Source organism: Haemaphysalis longicornis, unplaced genomic scaffold (assembly GCF_048455015.1).
Source record: "Haemaphysalis longicornis isolate Haplotype H1 unplaced genomic scaffold, Haemaphysalis longicornis Haplotype H1 scaffold_1, whole genome shotgun sequence".
NCBI lineage: Eukaryota > Metazoa > Arthropoda > Arachnida > Ixodida > Ixodidae > Haemaphysalis > Haemaphysalis longicornis.
Genome location: NW_027526203.1, coordinates 323,638,425 through 323,660,291, shown reverse-complemented (window position 1 = coordinate 323,660,291; position 21,867 = coordinate 323,638,425).

Sequence of the window (21,867 nt, the reverse complement as noted above, 5' to 3'; positions counted from 1 at the left end):
TTGGGCCATGCGGAGGTGATGGGTAGAAAGAATACATTCATGTTCAATAGCCCCTATTGTTTGCTCGACCATCGCGTATAGTGAAACAGGCATGAAAAAGGATACTCCAGAGCTGGAAATACCGATGAAGAAAGCGCTACTTTATGTCTACCTGGCGCAATTAGCTATGACACAACAAAAAATTGTCCCGCATGGAAGTTCCACTAATAGACAGATACATGACCTGTTGCTTGTATTCATCCTCGAACGGTTGGTGCTCTGATTCCGCCTTCTATGAACATTGCTAGCCTTTCCTCTACGCTGATGCTTGTCGACGCCAGTGCTTCAGATACACTTCTTCATGCCAGTCTACTTTGCCCGACTATGGCTCCCTATCCTGTGACGTGCACTTACATTATGGCGGAGAAGTGGCCATCAATTCAGACAGAAATAATCACAGAGCTTGATGCTCTGCTACACACATCTGTGCTAATCAACCCGGCTTCGCGACAGTGTGCAATCTACACTGATTAATCTGCAGCTGTTCGAGAGCTTCGTAAAACTTTTACGTCCAACGAACTTCTGCTAGAAATTCAGAACATAGTGGACACTTACCCAAGCTGTGTTCGCGTGTCATGGCGCCTATGCAACAGCCATCCCGCAGGGCAAAACGCAGATGCCGCTACACACCCCGGGCGTGTGCAATATCCCGCTCCTCTTGCACCCTCCTCAGTGGCTATTTTCCTAGCCAACGCAAAAGGACGTCTACGGCTCACCGCGCGCGCTCTCATACCACCGTGTGGTACGGATATCCCTGGCGGGTTGTCTCGCCAAGATGAAGTCCTGCTCCGACGTCTTCGCCAGGGGGTCGCCCTCACGCCGGCAGTGACGAGAACCTGGCCACCTGAGTATCATGCCCCTTTTGACTCGACGTGCCCCTTCTGCCCTGCTCCTGTTGAATAGGCTACAACGTAGCACTTGGTGTGGAGCTGCTTTGCCCTGAGAAGCCTACGCCTTGTGCACATCGCCTCCTGCGGCCTGCGCCTCGGACGTACACGAGATTTCATGGCGTGGACACACGTCCACATCATGACCCCCTGCTCCGATTCCTTCGGGAATCCAGAGTGTACCTGTATATATAGTTTTTCCTTATGTTGAATAGCAAACTTCCGCAAAAAAAAAAAAAGAAAGTACTTAGCGTTTCGTACAAACAAGCAAGAAGGGGCGATCACAGTGATCTGGCTTTCGCACGACGCCCTTGACGTGTACCTTACCTATTTTCCCCCAACGGTGCCCGAGCCAGTCTTCAGTTTCTGCAAGCTGTTTTTCCTCGCTTTAACACCGATAAAGCTTTAGTTTCTTTCGACAACTTTAAAGGTGCCCTAAATAGGTCGCGATTTCAAGCACGCTATCACTAGATAAGCGCTGCTTTCTTTCCTTTGATTAATTGATTGTAGGGGTTAACGCGCCGACGCAACGCAGGCGATGAGGCGCGCCGTAGTGGAGGGCTCCGGATTAATTTTGCCCACCTGGGGATCTTTAACGTGCGCCGAAATCTCGTACACACAGGCGTTTTTGCTTTTCGCCTCCATCAGAAAAGCGGCCGCCGCGGCCGGGAATCGAACCCGCGACCTCGTGCTCAGTGTTTTCTTTCCTTGTTTACATGTGAAGTCTTGCCAGCATTCAACGAACCTTTGGCGTAACTTTTTTGCTTCTGGCGTAGACTCTACAGCGCAGCTAGCACTCACGACTACGGTTCCGCTATTGGCGGGTTCCATCAAATTCTGCAGCCAATTGGTGTTTCCGGCTCTGGGGGAAGCCGCAGGTGGTTTCGGTGGCTCGGGCGGTGTTTACGAGAGCGACACTCCGGCTGGGCGTATCGGACGTATGTCGATCGTCGCCATCCGTCACACGAGCTTAGCGGAGTTTGTTAATATATTGCGTCGTTTACAAGAGATGAATAAAGCTGACAAGCACATACAGTCTTCTGTAGGCAGAAACGCTACGCACGTGACCGCGGCAACCATCTGACTTCCCGGTTGACATGGACCCCGCACGAATCGGCGCACACCGCAGCACCTAACACTCGTCGCGCCCGCCAGATCCGGACGATTGCTGAAAATCAGATTACAAATTCATGAAAGGGGATGATAGTGCTGTGAAAGATCGCTGGCGATCGTCGTAGGCACGGCTTTATAAAGCGGTGATCGAGTAACTGCGGCGATGCTAAGTCTTTTTGCGAAAACTGACGCGCCATCGCTAGCGCGGCCGACGCGAAATGCAGTTGCATGTAGCCAGTAGCAGGCGGAGCAAGCCCGCCGGCTGCTAAAAATAAAAATCCGGACGAACGACTGAGCGAAGCCACTATCTGCGCATACCTCGGAGGGCAAGCGCCCTGACAAGTACCTCTAGGTTGTATTGCTCGAGCTCATCAGCTCGTGTACCCACAGCGCTTTGAGGTGCGAGGAAAGGGTGAAAGCGCCAAGCCTGATAGACTTTGCCACCCGATTTAGGGCCCCTTTAATGGGACCCTGCAACACTTTTGATAAGCGCTTTCACTCTTTCCTTCGTTTCTGGAACCACTGTGAAAGCGCATGGAGCGGCACTGCGTGGTTTGCTCGTCGCACCAGATACGCCTTTTCGTTTCTGCTTTTGTTTTTGTGGCTTTTCTTTTAAGTTGCTATAAAAAAGCATTCCTTGCTGCAACTGAAGGAAAACCGGCCAACCGCCGCTACATGGCCTTAGTGACGTAATTCGAGCCTTCGAAGAATATCAAGGCCGGGAAAGAGAGAAAAATCTTTTGAGCGAGTTTACAAGTTACAGTCGAACACGGATATATCGAACTCCAAGGGGATCGCGAATTAGTTCGATATATAAAAAATTCGATATTAAAAATATGGGCTCTGAGACCTCACCTATGGCGGACGATCATTTACCGATCGTCGCATTCAAGAATAACAACTAATTCCGCACTCACGACGCAACAGGACACTTTATTTCCGTGAAAAAAAAATCGCTCATCTTGGCCTGCTTCTTCGCCCTGGAAATGAAATTAAAGACGCTGGTCTCGATCTTCTCGAGGCTGCACAACTAGAAAATTCCAGCTGCACGCTGCGCCTTCGCACACCATGCACAACACGCACGCAAAAGAAGAACAGCGCGCACGTACCACAAGAACTTTGAAGGTAACAATTCCAAGGCTCTCTGAACGGACTCCAACAAAGCGCTCGCGATGGTCATCTACGAGAGAAACAGTGATCTCCAAAAGGTGCGGGACAACTCGCCAAACAGCAGCAACAGCAGCAAAATGCAAAAGAAGGAGAAGGCCGCCAGCGCCTTCGTTCCCTCTTCCCTTTCCCGAGACGACATCGGGGGAAGACAGACGCCGAGAGAGAGAAAGAAAAACTCTTTTTCGGCAAGCCGGGGAACGTACGCAGCCGAAAAAAAAAAAAAAGGACGTGCGCAGTCGGGGCATCCCTACCTCGCACTGCCATATTTTCCGAGCGTTCGGGCTTGTGTGCCTAGAGAGATTTAGCATACCGGGCTCCGTCCGCTAACGCTACGGCGGCCAGTAGCGGGGCCCGACTGGGCAAGCGCAAATTCGTTCCGGTAGGGGGGATTAGTTACGCGAGCCAGTCTTCGCCATGCCCGCGCATTCATCCACATCTTCCTCAACCTCAACCGGGAGTGCAGCGACCACCGAAGAGCAGCTTCCAACTCGCGCGGCGTTCGATATACCCAATGTCGGGAAAAATACGGTTCGATATAAACGTACGAATTCCTATACTTTTACACAGAATTTTCAAGGGGATAATTTATGAGATCGATATAGACAATAATTCGATATACCAGTGTTCGATATATCCGTGTTCGACTGTATATGATACTCATAGAGCAGTAATTTTTGGCTGAGGTACTTCGCTACCCTCTAATCTAAGTACCGGGTGTGTTGGGTGACTACGTTCTGCAAGCATTTAAGATTTCAAAAAAGTTGAAAAACGTGTTGCAGGGTCCCTTTAACTGCGTCTGTGGAACTGAAGATCGCTTTACTCAATATTGTCACGCACCCAAAGACGACGCAGTTGTCTTCAAGGAAAACAAGTTTATTGGAGCGAACGTGGGCTCCCCTAACAACTCAAAGAATACACAGGCGGCGAAATAGCAGTCAATAAAGTGACTTGCGCAGGCGAGCGTCGGCGAGTCTAATGCCACGGCGTCTGCTCTGCGGGAATTTATCTTTGGGCGCGAGTGTTTCTCGAACCGTCGATTTCATCCAGAACACTGTAGATCAAAGAAGATTATTCTAGGCTGTTGACGTTTGTTCGAAACGCTCTCCCTATCAAAGGAGGAACACGAGTGGCATAAAAATAAAGAATGGAACACGGGCTTCACTTGGCACTCGGATAACACAGATAACACAGCCCGGCGCAGCCCGGCGGAAAAACAACATAAACAAACCCAACGCATGGCTCGCGGCATTACCCCCCCCCCCCCCCTAGGAATGCATATCGACCCGATGCTAAAATAAAATACAGTCCGAACAAACAACAAAAAAGTGTCATCTTGCGTAGTAAGGTTTCAGGCGAACCACGTGGACGACTTCGGGCAGCGTGCGTAGTCGTGATGTTCCGGAATCACCATCGTGGATCACCTCGTAGGTAAGTTGGCCAACACGTCGTAGAATCTGGTAGGGTCCGCTTCTCGCTTAGTCCGCGTCGTCGGATGGGAGTCCAAACCCACACACGATCCCCTGGTTGGTACTCGGCGTCTCGGCATCGGAGGTTGTAGCGCCCGGCACCCACCAGCTGCTGGTCCGTTGTACGAACTCGAGCGAGCTGGCGGGCCTCCTCCGCACGCTGAAAGTGCCCTTGGACGTCGGTGTTGAAGTCGTCGTCTTCTACATGTGGAAGCATGGCGTCAAGCATCGTAGTCGGCCGTCTTCCGTAGACAAGCTCGAACGATGTCTTCTGCGTGGTTTCCTGGATAGCCGTGTTGTACGCAAACGTGACATACGGGAGCACTTCGTCCCAAGTCCCATGTTCAACGTCGACGTACATTGACACCATATCCGCGATTGTCTTGTTCAGACGTTCCGTTAGTCCGTTCGTTTGGGGGTGGTACGCCGTCGTTCTTTGGTGATCTGTGTTGCTGTAGCGTAATATTCCTTGCATCAGCCCCGCAGTAAAGGCCGTTCCGCGGTTCGTGATTAGGACTTAAGGGGCTCGATGTCGCAGCACAACTTGGTTTATGAAGAACTTCGCCACCTCTTGTGCAGTCCCCCTCAGAAGTGCGGCAGTCTCTGCGTAGCGCGTCATATAGTCTGTCGCTACGATAATCCACTTGTTCTGGGATCGTGACGTAGGGAACGGGCCCAAAAGGTCCATTCGAATCTGTTGAAAGGGCCTCAATGGGACGGCGATAGTTTGCAGAAGTCCGGCGGGTCTCGTCAGCAGCGTTTTTCGTCGCTGGCAGTCACGGCAGCTACGGACGTAGTGAGACACATCGGTTGTAAGGCGGGGCCAGTAGTACTTCGCCTTGATTTTTCCAATAGTGCGTGCAGTGCCGAGATGTCAGGATGACGGGTCGTCGTGGCATGCTTCCGAAATTTCGTCGCGAAGGTCTGCAGGGATTACAAGAAGGTAATTTGTTCTCGTTCCGGGGTTGAAATTTTTCTTCACGAGGACGGAGCTTTTGAGGCTGAATGCTGTTAAGTGGCGTTTGAAGGCCCTAAGCACGGCGACATTGCGTCCTTCGAGGTAGAAGATCATGACGCGCAACTCGGGGTCAGCACGCTGCTGGTCGGCTAGGTCGCTCTCTGACACGACTCCGAAGAACGCGCTGTCTGCATCGGAGTCTTGAGGTGGTGGGTCGAGGGGGGCGCGGGACAGACAGTCGGCGTCGGAGTGCTTCCTGCTGGATTTATTGACGATTGTAACGTCGAATTCTTGTAGGCGCAAGCTCCATCACCCAAGACTTCCAGTGGGGTCCTTCCAATTGGCGAGCCAACACAGCGCATGGAGGTCTGTCACAACTTTAAACGGTCTACCATACACGTATGGGCGAAATTGTGAAATGGGCCATAGGATAGCCAGGCACTCTTTCTCGGAAGCAGAGTAGTTTTTCTCCTCCTTCGACAGACCACGGCTGGCACAGGCGATTACCTTTTCGCAACCGCTTTGCTTTTGGACGAGGACGGCACCCAAGCCTATATCACTGGCATCCGTGTGCATTTCCGTTTCGGCGTTTTCGTCGAAATGAACGAGCACGGGCGGGCTTTGCCGGTGTTGTTGCAGCTCGCAGAATGCTTCCTCTTGGGCACTTTCCCAGCTGAAAGTGGTGCTATGTTTCACGGATTGTAGGCGGGCCAGTTGGTACATATTTCTGAGATTAACAGTGCGAAAGAACACTATCTTTCGTCAAGCCTGTGAGTTCTATGGCTCTGCAATGCGTGCGAAGTTCGCGACGAAGCGCCGGTAGTATGCACACAGTCCGAAAAATCTTCGCACGCCCTTCTTGTCTTTCGGTCTTGTGAAGTTCGCTATGGCTGAAGTTTTCGCCGCGTCAGGCAGGACTCCTGCGGCGTTGACGACGTGGCCCAAAAACTTCAGTTCCTCGTACGCGAAGCGGCACTTTTCAGGCTTCAGCGTTAACCCCGACGTACGGATGGCCTCGAGTATAGACTCCAACCTTGCAAGGTGTTCGTCGAAAGTCCGGGAGAATACCACAACGAACGTCGTCGAGGTATACGAGGCAGGTGTGCCACTTCAGGCCAGCTAGCACAGTGTCCATGACTCTTTAAAACGTTGCTGGCGCCGTGCATAGCCCAAACGGCATCACCTTGAACTCGTATAGGCCGTCAGGGGTTATGAATGTAGTCTTCTCTCGATCTCTCTCGGCCACTTCAATTTGCCAGTAGCCTGTCTTCAAATCCATTGAGGAGAAGTACTTCGCGTGGCAAAGCTGGTCGAGCGCGTCGTCGATTCGTGGCAAGTGATTTTGTTCAGTCGCCGGTTGTCAACGCAGAACCTCAACGTGCTGTCTTTTTTCTTCACGAGTACGACCAGGGCAGCCCAGGGGCTTTTCGATGGCTGTATAATGTCGTCGCTGAGCATGTCTTCGACTTGTGTCCGGGTGGCTTCCCGCTCGTGTGAAGACACGCGGTACGGTGACTGTCGGGTAGGTCGGGCTCCATCTTCGGTTATAATTCGGTGCTTCGCTAGGGGTGTCTGACGTAATTTTGAGTTCGACGAAAAACCCTCGCTGTAGCCACGCAGCAAATCTTATAATTTGTCCCGGCTTTCTTGCGGCAGCACCGGGTTTACGTCGAAAGGGTGCGGCAGCTTGACAGTATCTGCCCGTCCGCGTTCAAAGTTGGCGACCGCGATCACTTGACTTGTTTCTTGCGTTTCTTCGGGGAACGCAATTTCAGCGCCCTTATTTAGATGCTGGTACTCCTCGGTGAAATTAGTGACCAAAATGTGGGATTTGCATTGCTTAAGACGCGCAATGCCTCTTGCGACAGAGACACCGTGATCGAGAAGCAAACCTCTGTCACTCTACAACAGCGTTAACGTCAGGAGCAGCATCTTCACAGTCGACCGTGATTATCAAGCTTGCGCGGGGTGGCAGGGTGACATGATCATCGGCGATCCTTGCAGCAGCACGGTGTTCGGGGTTCCGTTCCGGCGTCATGGAGAGATCGGAGGAAAAAGTTATCGACCTTGTCTGCAGATCAATTATTGCACCGTTGTCCGTCAAAAAGTCCATTCCAAGAATTACGTCGCGGGACCAGTTAGGCAAAATGACGAACGCAGCAGGGTACGTGGTGCCGTCGGTGAGTAGGAGGAGGAGGAACAACTTTATTGATCATTTAATAGTAGCGCTTAAGCGCTAGATGGGGTGGTTCCCTATTTTCGGGTACCATATGCTTCCAGTGCCTCCTGGCCCTTGGTGATCAGTGTTTGCTGGTCTTCCAAGGCTGGGCTGGACAGCAAGATCTCCCATCGCTCGGTAAGGGCATTATTGGGTAGGGGGAGGGGCGGGGGGAACGTTTTCGAGAAATTGTACTCTCCTATGACATGTCGGAGTGTGCCAGGTTGTTTGCAAAAGTTGCATTCCTTTCTGTGTCTCTCTGGATACATTTTGTTCTGGATGTATGGATGCGGGAAGGATCCGGCTTGGATCTGTCTATAAATGGCTTGTTGGGTTCTACTAAAGGAGCGGTGTGGTTCGGGGAAGCGTTTTCTGCCGTCCCTGCAATGAGTTAGGATATCTTTGTAGCTCATGATGGGTTGTTGCTCTGGCCCCTAAGCCCAGAGATTGATTTCTCGGGCCTGTTGGCGGGCAAATTCATTGCCCTCTACCGCTGAGTGTGCCGGTACCCATACTAGCTCTGTCTTATGGTTTGGAGGCGTTTTCTTTTTGAGGATTCTCAGCGCCGCTAGAGACACCCATCCTTTCCTGAAGTTTCTGTAGGCCTTCTGGGAGTCCGTGATTATCTTCTTTGTGCCAGGTCTGGTTAGGGAATGGCTATCGCTGTTTCTTCGGCCTCCTCGGGGGAGGGTGACGCAATGGATGCACACGTGACTAGTTTGCCTAGTTTCGTGACGGCGATCGTTGCCTTCGTTGAAAACTTGGGCAGCGAGGCGTCCGCATACAAGATCCCGTCTTCTTCTTCCAGAGTTTTGGTTAGGGCTTTCGCTCTGGCCCCTCTTCGTCCCTCGTTGCGGTCCGGTTTCATATTCCGAGGTAGTGGTTTGGTTTCAATTACTTCGGCCCAATTCTTGGGTATGGGGCCCTTCCTTTGGTGATAAGCTTCCTGCCATCCTATCTTGGCTAGGACGACTCTTCCCGCATTGGTTTGACTGAGCCTGACTCTTTGGTTGGACAGGTGGGCTTCCACCAGTTCACTTATTGTGTTGTGCTTACCCATTCCCAGGAGCTTCTCGGTGGATGAGTGGACTGGGATTCCCAAGGCCAGTTTTGTGGCTTTCCTGATGATTGCGTCTAGCTGTTCCCTGCTACTCTTTAGTAGTTGTAGATATTGGGCTGAGTATACTATCCTTGATGTCACGAAGGCTTGAACTAGCTTCAGGGCATCATCTTCTTTCAGTCCCCTTCTGTTTGATACTCTTCTGATCATGTTCATGATCTGCTCTGATGTGGTCTTGAGTCTGCGTATCGCTGCTCCGGCCTTGCCATTTTCTTATATGAGCAGGCCTAGGATTCTGACTTGTGGTGTCGGGTTGATGTTGGTGTTGTCTATGACGATTCTTATCTCTTTCTTTTCATCCTTTTTCTGTCTTGGCTTTATTATCAATAACTCGGATTTCTGCGGTGAGCATCTTAGGCCGCATGATCTTGCAAATTCGTGGACCGTTTCTGCTGCTTTTTGGAGAGTCTCCTCTATCCAGCCGTCCGATCCCGCCTTCGATGTCCAGATGGTGATATTTGCGTACAGTGCATGGTCTATCCCTTCTATGTTCTCCAGCAAGGCCGGAAGGGGGAGAAGGGAGAGCATGGGAGAGAGGACTGACCCTTGCGGGGTGCCCCTGTCTCCCAACGCTAGCGGCTGTGACTTCTCCTCTCCGATTTTGATGATTGCCGTCCTGTTTGTGAGAAAGTCCTCGATATACCTATAGGTCCTTTCTCGGCATCCCATTTTGCGTAGGTTGCGAAGTATGCTCTCGTGGCTGACATTGTCAAATGCCTCTTTCAAATCAAGTGCTAGTATCGCTCTGGTCGTCTGATTTTTGCCTTCTTGATGACCAGTTCGTTTAGTTGTATGAGAACATCCTGGGTGCTCAGGTGCTCTCGAAACCCGTACATGGTTGTTGGCATCTGGTCGGCGATGTCCAGATATCTCTGAAGTCTTTTGAGGACCATGCGTTCTACCACCTTCCCCACGCATGATGTGCGGCGTCTTCCCTGGTTTTGGTAGGAACCTGATCTCCGCTCTTTCCATTCCTTGGGTAGCGTTCCTGTCTCCCAGGCACTGTTTATGTGTCCTAGGAGCTCGAGTCGGCTTTGTTGCTGAGGTTATTGAGCATCTTGTAGGTTATGGTGTCTCTGCCCGGTGCGCTGCCATGGTTGCTTTCGTCGATCGCCGCTGTCAGCTCTTGATCGGTGAAAGGTTCGTCCAAGTCAGCGTTACTCCTTCCCTCGCATTCGGGAAGCGGCGTGGCGTTCTTTTCCGTTTTTAGGTATTTTTTTTAATTCGAAAGTTTGTCCTGCGGCATAATAGATGTAGGCGCTTACAGAAACACGAACAAGTTAGTTTCGTGTATAAAGTTCAGAAGTTGTCGGTGACACGGTCCATGCACCCAGCGTTGCAGGTCAGGAGGGCGGCCAGGGTGGAGACCGGTTGCACGAAGGTGCCGCAGGCGAACTTGATGCAATCCCGGGCAGGCCCAGAGCAGGTGCTGCACATTCACGTTCCCAATGGCAGTGGTGCAGAATGGACAGGTGGATCCGTATGGGCCGCGGTATTCCGATGGCAGGAGGCAGTCACGGACGGCGTAAGGGCCACCCCAACGCGTAATCTCCGCAGCGCAACCTCCTCTCGGCGAGTTAAGTCGCCAGGGAGGTTTGAACCACATGGTGGTATGAGTGCTCGTGTGGTGCGCCGAAGATTTTCCTTTCGTCGTTCCAGGTGCCCGCGAGCGTCTTCGGGAAAAGGTAGTAGTGGCCGCATGACTGTGCTCGGGCGGCTAGCTGAGTCGGCCTCCGTATTGCCAGGCACAGATGAGCGGGGCACCCATTCGATGCGTATCCGCAGCGCCGTGCTTCTTGCCAAGCGATGAATAGCATCGGAAAAGGATGTCGATTGTGCCACGCGACGAATGTCATGTATGGCTTGCGTAGAGTCAGTCCGGATGATTAGTCGTGAGTACGGCCCCGCCCTGACAAAAGGTAGTAATGAGACCAGTCCATCATGTATTGCAGCTAATTCAGTAAGATACACGGGTGGCAGTGGATTGGCGGCATATGAACAGGTTTGGTCAACCTCCGGTAGCTGGGGACACACCAGTGCGGTGTGTACCATGCCATTTTTAGCGCTGGCATCTACATACGCAATGATTGCGTCGGTGTCTGTACAATGAAGACCAGAGACCTGTGCCGTGGCCTTGAGAGGGACTGGGCGACGGAGACGACCGATGGGTTTGTTTTCTGTCAGCTGTACTCGCTGCCACGGAGGGAGTTCCGACCCTTTCACAGTTGTATCTGCTACAACAAAGCCCATGTAATGGGCTAGTGCAGCAGCTGCACCGATGTTCGAGAGCTTACAGGTGCGGGCAGAACGGCGTTGATGTACCAGCTCATCGATAGAGTTGAGCTGGGCCTCGGCCTGTAGAGTTGGAACCGGGGTCATTCGGGGCAGACCAGTAACAGCCCGCATGGCATCTCGGTTGATTGCTTCGAGGCGCTCCCAGTCCCTCATCGTGAGATGGTGTAACTGGGCCTGATACACGAGTCGGGGTTGCAAAATAGACTGCACAAGGAGGCGAGCAATTCTAGTTCGCGACCCGCCAGCCTTCGTTGCTATTCTGCGTATCAGGTGGATTGTGCGTGCAGCAGTCTCCTTTGCCCCCTTCACCCATGGAGCCGCAGATCCTGACGAGGCAACGTCGAGGCCAAGCACCCGTAGACTTAAAACTTCTTGTAGTGGTTGCTGATCAATAAACAACCGGACAGGTCGGTTCCCAAGTCGGCGGCGCCCGTTGTTATTAGCCACTGACATATATGCCGTTTTTTCTTTTGAAAGTTCAAGCCCTACCTTGGCGCACCAGGAATTGGTTGTGTCTAACGCCATTTGTAGTGCTCTTTCTTGTACATCGATTTCAGGGTGCACAGACCATACAGTAATGTCATCGGCGTACATTATGTACTTTGCGTCCGGAATTCCCGCCAACTGCCAGGCTAAGGGAAGCAAGGCGATATTAAATAATATTGGCGCCAGCACTGAGCCCTGTGGAACCCCTCGATACGAGGTGAAATGGCCTGTAGCTTTCCCGGCCAAGCGAACAGAGAAGGTGCGGTTCCGAAAAAAGGCGTTCACAAATGTGCATACACGACTTGGAAGTTTGAGCCACTCAAGGATCGCAACAATAGCTTCGCGGCTGACGTTGTCGTATGCTTTCTTGATATCCATCGCCAGGACCGTTCGAATCCGACGAGAGCGACCTCCTATAAGGACCATAGAGGAGAAATGCTCGAGTCCATCTTCAACACCCAATTGTGGCCTGAATCCAATTTGACTAGGGTGGTACCACGAATATTGCTCCAGCCACCACGAAAGGCGTGTCGCTAGCATGCGTTCCATCAGCTTGCACATAGAGTTAATACTACTGACTCTAGAGGAAAAGCTGCCCCGGCCAGCCCGTGCATTGAAACCGTGCTACACCCGGGCGCTGACATGATGCCACCCTCACAGCGTTGCCCGCTGCCTTTTCGCCTACTAGAGTTGGCGGCAGTAGTCGGTATTCACCTAGTAACCAACGCATTCCATCATGGCAGCCACCGTTGCTGTGAGTGCGCCGTGAAAACTGCTGTGCAGAAACGTTGTGTGAAGTTTTTCCTGTGGTAGGTAGTGAATTTTTGTGCCATGCTGCCGCGTTAGATGAAGTTTTGCATTCTCAGCAACTGAGAAGGGTAGCGCGTAGATTAGCGGGTACTTCGTACGCTCGGAGAGGTAGCTTTTGCGGGTGCGTCAGGGGAGTTCGGTCGTCGCTTCGGAGTTGAGCGGACGTGTTTGTTCGTGCTCCTGTGCTTCGGAGGGGCTTCATTTCGGTGGCCTGTTGCAAGCGCGGGCCGTTGGACGTCGCCCGGCTGTCGCTCTGCTGGTGTGGGCGGTCGAGTGCCAGCTCCCCCCCCCCCCCCCCAATACCCGTCTCCAAAGCGGTCTGGACCGCCGCAGACTTCGCTCTTCGTCGCACCATGCTCGCTTCCGCGCTTCACTGTTCCCGTCGAGGTTTCTCGTCTCCCGGACGCAGCATTACGCCAGCCAACAGTGTTCGTGGTGTGTTGTGTGCGACGGAATCGACCACAGTGGAACTACTCTTCTCTACTCTTTCCTCACCTTTCGAATCTTTACTTTTCTTTCTCCTATCCTATTTCCCAAACTATTCCCGCTTCCGGACTGTGTCAAATGCAGGTGAGCTCCCATGAGCGCTTAATAATATCCCCACTCCATTTATTTTCCTGCTTCCTTTAAAAAGAAATCACTTCCCCCTGATTGCTTTTTTCCCCTGGTTTTTTTCCTGGTGGCTTCCCCTGTATTCGCGCATGCGCTGTTTCTGTATATATCATTTTGTGTATGCTAAAAGAGTTCAGTTGATATGCAGCGCTAGTCCTGTGTAGAATTTTCTTTGTTGTCCCGTCTGTACAGCGCTATTTTAACATGTTTCACACGCCTCCCCCCCCCCCCCTGTATGCGTCAGCTGATTGTTTTCGCAATCTATTGAGGTGCTCATTGCAACTACTTGCGGTTCTAGAGAATGGAAGTTAAAACTGGACAACGCTTCCAAGAAATGCATGTAAATGGAAACTCTATTTGTGACTGCACTTTATGCTAAACAAACATGCTTTCTGTGCCTGTTCCTGTGCCTGTCTACGAGGCCCCTGTAGCACGTGTGTCAACTTTTTTCTCCAGTTTAAATGCTTTTAGGTAGTGGCCCTTGCATTAGCTTAGATTCAATAACTGTGAAATACCCAAGCCTAATATTACTAAGTTATGTGCATCAAGAAACTCTCTCAAGAGATTTTCCGTTTTTCTAGGTACGCTTAGAAGATTTGTCATTGATTGTATGCTTGGGGACGTCACACAAGGTACATGATTAATGTCGACAGGTTACATTAGGTCGCAATAAAAATCTCGACAAAAGCAAACCAGAGACTAGAAGATATCATGTAGAACGCGCATTTCCATTCTGGGTTTGTGGAACTATAGCTTTCAGTACTTCCAACTACAAAGAAAGTAGTTCAAGTGTTGATTAGTCGCTGCAGGGCTCTTTACCTTTTAAAATTCCATGCCCCCTCTCCCAGAATAAAGAAAGAGGAAAATTGTGTGAGGAACTATTTCCAGCAAAGCTATGGCAGGTTTAAAGCCAATAAACAGACAGGGTTAAAAGCCAAAAAACCTTTTTGAAGAAAAAACAATTTCATGATAAAAAACCTAAGCACTGGAGAAGAGAAGAACGGAATAAACAAATACAAGCAGAGGCAGCATAAAAGAGCAAAAAATGAACAAAGCAAATGCAATTCTACGAGGCAGTTAGTCACGAAAGCTTCCACGAAGGAGCAGACACTTCAGGAGAAATTTTTAAAAATGAGAAATTATGTACCCTATTTACATTATGTACACAGAAAATCAGACATATTTCAGTGGTTTTAGACAGGATGGAGCTGAAGTAGCCAAATCAGTTCTTGCCTTAAAGAAGCAGATTGCAGTGATTAAGAGAAAAAAACAGTCACAGGTGCTGTAAGGGTGTTACCAACATGCAGCATCCTTCGTTTGTCATTTTGCCTGCTTCTTTTATGCCTATCTTTTTTTCGCCCATGGTGCTGTCTTTGTACTGGCCATTTCCACGCCATGTTTTTTTTTCTCCCGAATTTTTTATCCTTTGATTTATGCCAGTCCTTTCCTTTCCGTTCAAGTTTCCTGTTCCCATTTCACATGTTGCACAGCCAGCTGGACAGTTCTTCTTCTTCTTTCCTTGGTTAACCTCCCTAGCTTTCTTCTACAGTTTCTTCCTTTCTTTCAAGTCGCACATTAGGTCATCTTAGCCTTGCTCTTACCATCGCAAACTTCCCTAGAGGTCTGGTGGTATTACTGGTGGTGAAATAAAATTTGTTGCATGAGAATTGCTTGTACATATGACCTTCTTGATTTTTCTGTGTTTATCTTTGCTTCTGATACACGGACTGATGGCATTGCGATGGCCCATTATTTTTGAGGAAAATAAGAATGCTGATGACCACAATCTGAATAAGCATTAGCCAGAACTTTCATAATCAGCTACAGCATTACTGGAACTCAGCTTCGGTAATGCCACTTCGTCATCATCCTTGTTGCTGTGAGCACGCTGGAATGGAAGCGTGGAAATTCTACAAGGTCTGGTGTGGCGCCTTTGTGGCCACCGGTTTGATGTTGGAATAAATGAGAAGGCTGTGCTACACATATCGAATTCCTTCGTTCTATCGCGTATCGCATTCGCATATCGCATTCCTTCCTTTTATCTAGTGTATACAGCTGAAGAACGTCTCCAGATCGCCCTGGCTGAACCGATACGTGCAGATGTAACTGTCGCAAATAATAAAATTGAGAGTTCAATTTATTGTCGGCTTTCTTAATGACTGCCATATGCAATGCACATTAAGTGTCTGAATACTCTATATTAGCGATTGATAGTCTCATGCTAGGCAGTCTGATTCACCTGCTATAGTTATGTTTGGCAGCTGTTTCAAAATTAACCACTATGATTGAACTAATGAGCGGCAATAACAATTTATAGGTGCAGTCAAATTAATTTACTTTTCAAGGGAGACGTATATCCATCGTCGACTTCGCCTTGCACAAAATACATGAAGGTCCCATCGCGACCCAAGAAAGCGCATATGTGTGTTACCTCAACATGCTTCCTAGGCGGTTTCTGTTGACAGAGATTACCGGCCGAACCCGCAGGCATTTCAGGCAAAACCGCCTGCAGGCGGGGTGGTCCTGATAATTGGGCGCGAACAGAAGTGGCCGTTTCCGTTCATTGGCGAAGGCACCCAGGGAAGGACAGAATAATTTTTCTTAACGCCCCACCACACGGGTACCCATCTCACATGAACGAAGTTTACTCCTCCCCCACCTCCTCTGTGCAGGTATATACATAGGCCATATGAGAGCAGAGGTGCAAGTATACGTAATTAAACAACGTCGCTGATCCGCCGACTTTAAGAAATGTGTCATGCAAAGCATCAAATATATTCTCGAAAATTTCAGATTGCGTGTTTCAGCGATCGAAGGATCATGCACCAATCGCACACACCCGTACAGGAGATTTCTGCACCTACATTCGGGATTACCTTTCGGCTTCGCCTTGTCCTCCTCTAGAAAACCAACTTATCGTGTAAATAAAGTTACCATTGTTATTATTAGTTTGCGGTTGTTTTATCTCTGACTCAAGTAAAACACCGTTCAGTGAAAGTATAACAGCACCCGTAAACACGAGCCTAGTTATAAGCTAGGCACGGTAAAATGGTTCGTACATTTGTTTGTTTTTAATTTACGAATCATATACGATTAAAAGGAGACGATCTGCCCAGACATATTTCGCGTAACATGATATGACCGGCTGACGGGAGTTCAAATCTGCAGCAGCCACTACGGACATGTAGAGAAGGTGTCCTTGAAGATAGGCGGCGGCGGCTTTATTCCGTATCGTCGACAGTCTTCGCAAGCTTGTCTTCGCAAGCAACGAAGTGACACAGCGGACACTAAGGCGTGTTAGAGTGAACCTTTGTAAATTAGCCCCACACGACTGACGCTCCTCACAATATACCGAAACTGAATTTGGCGCCTCAGCCCGACGTCTTCTTTTTGGTTATAATTTCATTTATTTTGTTCGTCAAGCATAAATACTCCAAAAAAACTAATAAAAAGCATACAAACTCGTAAAGATACTCAGTTATTGCCATAAAAGTTGCCTAATTTTAGCTTAGGGCCCTAAATTTGTGCCTCATTTTCAAGAAAAATGGTTAGCCATATCTTCAACTACTGATCTGGCAACTACAGCGTGGCATCATGGCGGCATTCATGTTTAGACACATTTTTGAGCCAGCTTTACCCGCCTGAGCTTGCATATCGTCGATGTAAGAGATATTGGCCGAAGGTTAGAAATTTGGTCTGGGGTCTTGCCTTGCTTCGGAATTGCAACAATTTCCGCGTGGCACCACGAATCCGGAATGATGGCTGTAGTCCAAGCTGTGTTTATAGACTCAAGTAATACATCGAGGGTGGCACCTTCAGTGTTCTTGAAGAGCTCGAAAGGAACGCCATCCGGTCCCGGTGCTGTTCTGGGCTTGGCATGGTCGATGGCGGCCAAGAGTTCCGCCATTGTGAAAGGAGCTTCAATCCCTGCTATGTCTCCACTCGTAGGCAACGAACCGGCTCCATTCGGCAAGCTGTTTTGCACAGTAAAGGGAGCTGAGTGGACGTCAAAAGCGGGGAAGAAGCTACTTGCGGCTGTATAGGCGAAAGTGGACGGGTCTTGCCCAGATGCTAGTAGTGCACTAGCCGCTGGATCTGGAGGGCGTTGACCACGTTCCATTGCTCGAAATGTTCGCCACACTGAAGAATTCGACGACGAAGGGCCAAGCGAAGCACACCAGTCTAGCCAGCGGCCGCGCGTCAGTCGTCGTTCATGCCGACGTGCTGCTGCTGTGAGGCATTGAAGCTTCAGCCGAGCGTCGATTGACGTTGGGTTCCTCACTGAAGCAAGTTCAACTTGGCGGCGGTCGGCCCACAGACGGCAGAGCTGCAGGTCTGGAGCCGGCCGGGATTCCTCCACCCAGGTAGTGCGGGTTGCTGCATCCAAAGCCACACGGAGCCTGGGACACGGGTCAGGTAAGGGGCTGGAGACCATCGTGGCTGACGCCGATCGATAGACGTCCCAGTCCACCACCCGACAGTCTTAGAAGGCGATCCCCACGACCGGGAGAAAGGCCGAGATGAATAGGATGGTGATCGCTGCCCCAGCAGTCTGGTTCACACATCCACGTCACTGCGCCGCTTCCTAACCACCAAGCTAAGTCAGGCGAGCGAGGAGTATCGCGTGGACGTTCACACCGACGTGTGGGCACTGAAACGTCATTTAGTAGCACAAACTGGGCGTCCACAAAAGTGTCATACACACATTTACCACGCGCACTGGAGGAGACATAGCCCCATGTAGTGTGTGGCGCGTTGAAATCCCCCGCGACCAAAATTGGGCAGCCGGGATGCCGTTAACGTAGATGTGATACCCAGCCAAGGCTCAGTCTGGCTGCACGACCACTGCAGGGGCGAGCATAGTACGACACTATGATTACGTCCGTGTGAGGGAGGCGAACGAGCACAGCGACGACCTCTTGCCATAGTGTGCACCATCGCGCCAGGTCGATGCGGGTCTGAGGATAGCTGGAGCGGGCGTAGATGGCTACGTTTCCTGGGGGAACATTAGGCCTAAGACTCCGGCGTTCCAAGATGGATGGAGACGAATACGCCACAAGTCCAGAAAGGGAAGGGAGATCATTAGTTTCCTGGAGTAGTAGCGCCCATGCACGTAGCTTCCCGCACAGAAGGCGTTGGCGAAGTTCTCCGACCTTTCCAGTTATGCCCCTGCAGTTCCACTGCAGTATACTCTCAGATGAGCCCGAATTAACAGGTACCATCATTGGCGGAGGTTAGCCATTAAAACCGAGGTGAGAGTCTGGAGTTGTTGCACGACAGAACACAACAATTCACGTGGAGACATGGTGTTCGATGTACACCCTTGATTACCTGGAGGAACAGAGACGTACGTAGTTTGGGTGTCCGTAAGGCGAGTACTCGCACGCCGGCGCTGAAGTATTGCACGACGTTCTTTGAGCCGCTGAATTTCTTTTTCCAGTGTATCCAGCCTGCTTTCAATTTCGGAGTCTTCATCTAAATCAGGAACTGGTAGCTGCTCTTGCACAGGTGGCGAACGTCGACGTCTGGCACGTGACATCTTGACTGCCGAACTGTACGTCATCATTGTTGACGGTTCAGGTTCTGATGCGGGGAAGTCCTCCTCTAAAGGTGTCAAAGCAGCGTATCGGTTGTAAATCGGCACCTTTTCGAGCACTGGGGCTTCGGCATGCCTTTCACTTCGTTTCAAGCGGCGCTCGCGGACTTTCTTGTTGGCCTCCAGCTTAGTAGGGCACTTCCGGGAAGTGATGTCGTGGTCGTTCGATTTGCAGAGGCCGCATCGAAGTCTGCGACGTTGTGGCCTCCTCAGGGTTTTCTGTTGGTGGATAAGGGCAGGAGGATTTCATGTGCCCCTGCCTGTAGCACGAGTAGCAGTATACAACAGATGGCTTGAATGGCCGAGGGCGCAATATGCATCCATAGTACACTATACGAATAGTCTTTCTTGGGCTACTTAAACCCAGAAATTTTGGTCTGTCTGTATGTCTGTATGTCTGTCTGTCTGTCTGTCCGTCTGTCTGTGACCCGATTCAGCCACCCGGCCAAAGCAAAACAATGCCTGCGCAATAGTCTTATATAGTCACAGCTAAATCTACCCGTCTATGTCCGGTGGAATGTTCATACTTGTCAACATTGTTGAAGAAGAACAAGACATTACGCAAATATGAGACAACAAATCAATACAGAAGTGATATTTGCAGTGTTCCTTTATAAAAAAATCAAACATGCTTGAATTTGCGAAATTAAATACTTCATCAACAGCAGGAAAAGAATTCACTCCGCCGTCGCCTGCTGTCGCCCGCGCCACTATAGCTTCTGGGGCCATTTTAAGAAACCAACCGGCAACAGTTACGCAAGGTTCCACTAGGTAGGTTCCACGTTCTGCTTGCAACGCACGTGGAGTAGGGAAACGCGGTTCTATAAACGCTGAAGTAGGGCGCCTCGATTAACGCGCGTCTTCGTCGTACGGCAGCGTTCGCATCGAGTCACCCGGTTTAGAGCAGTGGAACGCGGGAAATTTAAAATGATTTAAGCAAACCTTTGGCGTCTTTACCTTGGGAGGAGCGCGACGCAAGAGGAAAAACATGAGAGGTGAGCGGGAAAGCGAAGGGAGGCATTTACTTCGCAAAAGCGGATAAAGACTATCGTCTTTTGACGGCATTTGCAACGAAAGGAGCAGATACGCGGCCAATTTTTTTGTCTTGCGATCTTCGATTAGCTGCTCGCTGCCACCCTGGTAGTTGTTCAACGTGCGCGTAAGGCTGCGGTTGCTTGCGCTCTTGCCATTTAGGGGGTGTATCAGGTGTCTGAGGAGGTTCCACGTTTTTCTTGTCGACAGAGTGCCTTGCAGTCCGTCGCACAGCTGCATCCAGTTTTCTCTGCACGGCTGGGTTGCGTATTTCGCAGCCTGCCTGTTAAGTTCGTGTATGCGTTTCCGCAACTTCTTGTTGTGTTTTTGCCTTTTCCATCCTCTGGTTAACCCGTGCCTAGCCTCCCATATATGGACTAGTTTGCTGTCCACGTACGGGGTTTGCACTGTGGTAGCTATCTTTTGCGTGTACTTGTCCACCCACTCCAAATGTTTTTTGGCCCACTCCTGGTAGGACCTAGACTCCGTTTCCCCTTGTTCTTCTTCTTCTTCGGTTTCCATTCTCTTCCTGAGGCGATCCCAGTCCGTGATTCTTGCCTGCCCTAGTTTCGCTTTGAAATTGGGTCCTCTTATTGTCAGGCATATAATATCATGGTCCGATCCTAGATTCGTCCCCTTGTTTTGCCAGGTTAAGTCGAGGTCCCCCCTCAACAGGGACAGGTCCGTGGTGGTGTCCCTTGACGTGCTCGTACCCATTCTGGTGGGGGTGTCCGGCTCGTTCATTATGACCAGGTTGTGTTGCTCTATTACGTTAGCTAGTTGTCTGCCCCTTTTTGATTGGAACTTGTATGCCCATTGTGTGTGCGGGGCGTTGAAGTCCCCCAGCATTAGTACCGGTCTTGTATTTGCTTCCTTGATACAGTCCAGAAGGGTGCCATCGAAGTCGGGATCTTTTCTCGATGGCCGGCAGTAGGCATTGAGTACGAAAATGTTCTTCTCGTTGCCTATGCTCCTGTTATGGATCTCGATCAGCACGTGCTCGCATCCGCGTTGGGCGGTTACGTGTTGTGTTGCTGCTATGTTACTGCGGACAAGGATCGCCGTGCTCTTTTCGCTCGGGTCCGTGTAGGTAATGTACCCCGCGAGCTTGGGCCTGTCGTTGGTTTCTTGTAGCGCTATGACGTCCGGTTTCTGTTCTAGATTTTCGATGTGTAGGCGGAGCTCCCCTAATTTGTTCTTTATCCCTCTGCAATTCCATTGGTAAATTATCGTCGTGCTATTCTGGTCGTGTTTACTCTTCTTCATCTTGGCTGTGTTCTTCGTTCGCGAGATTATTCCCTAGGTGTGGCCTGCTGTGCAGCGTATCCTTGAGCGATTTCTTCTTGACTAAGGTTGCATGCTTGATCTTTGCGTCGAAGGCCGTCATCCTGGCCGACATTTGATTATACTTGGCCTCGAGGTTGTCAAGCCTCGTCGTCACATTCCCCATCTGTTCGGTGAGCCCTCCCACCAGATTGGCTATTTGGGATACATGGCTGTTGGTTTGGGTTAACTGGTTAGTGATTTGTGATAGCATGTCCATGACCGTTTGCATCGTGGGTTCCATTTGCGGTAGCCTCGGCGGGCTTGGTTCCGTTCTTTCGGCTTCCATGGCCACCACCGGCGGCGATTCCGGATGGGTGTCTTTTTTGGCTATTTTGCGTTTAGCGCTGTCCTCGGTGTTCCCTGATTTATCTAATGCCTCCATGCGTTCTATTAGCGCCTTAATCTGCTGATTTTGCATCTGGATCTGTTGGTTCTGCTTCGCTATCAGCTTTTTGAGTTCTGAGCACTCCTTACAGTCGTTACGGGGAGGGGGAGGGGTGAGTGGGGGGAAGTCTTTATCGTTACTAAGAGCGACGGGAAACTTGTCTGCCCAACCCACCTGTTTACCGGCGATCCGCTTCGGCGTTCCGCTCCTGGTCTCTGACCTCGAACGTGACTCGCGCCTGCGAGTCTTGGCCGCGACACCCGGCGATGACGCTCTCGAACCCGGCCTCGATGCGCAGCTCTCGCTCCTACTCCTGCCTCCACGGGAGAGGGAGCGGCGGCTCCTGTGTCCTCG